Source organism: Triticum aestivum, chromosome 5A (assembly GCF_018294505.1).
Source record: "Triticum aestivum cultivar Chinese Spring chromosome 5A, IWGSC CS RefSeq v2.1, whole genome shotgun sequence".
NCBI classification, from domain to species: Eukaryota; Viridiplantae; Streptophyta; class Magnoliopsida; order Poales; family Poaceae; genus Triticum; species Triticum aestivum.
In genome coordinates this window covers 547,291,758-547,293,594 of record NC_057806.1, presented here as the reverse complement: position 1 = coordinate 547,293,594, position 1,837 = coordinate 547,291,758, and the positions used below count along the sequence as shown (strand labels likewise).

Sequence of the window (1,837 nt, the reverse complement as noted above, 5' to 3'; positions counted from 1 at the left end):
AAGACCATGGGTAATTGATTAATTAGTAACTGATATAATCAGATGATTTCTTGGCAATTGCTTGGGAGGCTGCATGGTGTTTCTTAGATGCCTTTGTACCTGTCATCAAAAGAATAGAGTGCCATATCATGATACAAATTCATCCAAACTCTTGTGTTTGTACTCAATTTGATTTCTATGTATGCATGATTAATCGTTATTGTTATGTTTGGTCATGCAGATTGCACGGAGAAACTCATGCAGATTGCTAGCTTGGAAACCATGGCCGTCATGAAAGCGAGGAAAGCAATCAAGAGATCAACTTCCGCCACCGCCGAGGCCAGAGCCGGAGCCAGCAGCTCCATGTCCATGGCGCCTCCGCCCAGTCCCGGCCGGTTTAACGAACTCAAGCAGCCGTCGCCGCTGCCTCCCGACGTCTACTTCAACCCGACAAACGTGGATAGCATGGGGTTCCTCAACCGGTGGATCGCCGGCGACGACAAGATGCCGGACGCGCGGGGGTTCATCTTCCACGCCGACATATACGCCAACGGTCCCTACGCGTTGCTGCAGCTTCACCCGCCGCCAGCACCAGTGCGGGCTAGCACACCCGGTGGTTCCTTGGCGAGTCCAAGTTCCAGAGCCCGTGTGCGGCGACCAAGAACAAGCGCGCCGACCGCAGCGTGCAGACCGGCGGGTACTGGCGGCTGGAGCATACCAAGGAGGAGCTTCCTGAAGAGCGAGGGCTTAAGAATAGACGTCGGGTTCTACTGCGTCCGGTCCCCATCCTAGAAGCGCAAGACGCCGTGGCTCATGCAGGAGTTCACCCGTGACAGGGATAGGGGCGCCGGCAGGAAGTGCGTGCCTGCGCTCCACAAGATATACGTCACGCCGTGCACCACCAACGAGGGCCTGAGGGGAGTCTACGGGGAGGACGGCGTGACGGTGGGCATTAAGAAGCATGTCCCGGCAGACTATTTCGCCGCTACCGCCACGTTGATACCCCCAAGGAGTGTCCGTGTTCTCCGACAAGAGCAAGATCAGCTGCCACAAGCGTCGAATCTGTCGCCTTCGCTCCCCGCCTCTTCCTCATTACGGCGGCGCGCGACGGCCAAAACTTCATGAAGGTATTTGAATGTGGTGTGGATCAATGGCATAACCACGTGTCTTCTGTAGCATATTGCTTAGATGTGAGGGGCAGTAGCAATAAGGGCCTTCATTGCCTTACGTCCTCCCTTTCCTCTAGCCTCCTCGAGTCCAGCGGCTGGAGTCCACATGACCAGCTTCCCCCCTTCGTGTGGGTGAGGCAAGGAGATGAACAGATCCGGCAAGCGCTTGCAGAGAACGAGGCCAACGTTGTCGCTGCCAGCGGAGTCCACGCCGTCGTCTACCTCATCTTGTCTTTCTGCGGTAGGGCAAAACAAATCACGCTCAGTTCATTTCTCTTCCCATGCTTTTGTTCCAGTCATTTTTGGTTCCCGGGTTGATTCACTTTCCTATAGCTTCTACATTTGTATCATTTATTTCTGAAGTAATAGAGTAGGGTTGAGATTTTTTTTAAAGAATTTCAGTATATGAACGGGTTGTATAGTGTCTGTAGTTAATACTGTCCACCATAATTTACACATTTTATTTGATAATGGAAATAATTGTAGGGAATAGCAAAGCATAAGCTCAAATGGCTTGGTTATTTAACTGGGTTTTCAGTTTTCTCATAGACATCTACAGATTTGGACCAACAAGACATGATGGTCGGCGGGTTATTTAACTATGGTCTTTCTTCTTCATTATCAATTCGTCAGCTCTGCTGCTGGTAGCCGCGGACCTCATTGGAAAGGAAATAACTTGAAGAGGGCGT

The 1,837-nt window shown here is 51.5% G+C and overlaps 1 pseudogene; it reads left to right on the top strand.

The window, feature by feature from the left end:
- Positions 1-261: 261 nt before the first annotated feature.
- Positions 262-1,104, top strand: LOC123101514 (uncharacterized; annotated as a pseudogene).
- The last annotated feature ends 733 nt before the right edge of the window (positions 1,105-1,837 follow it).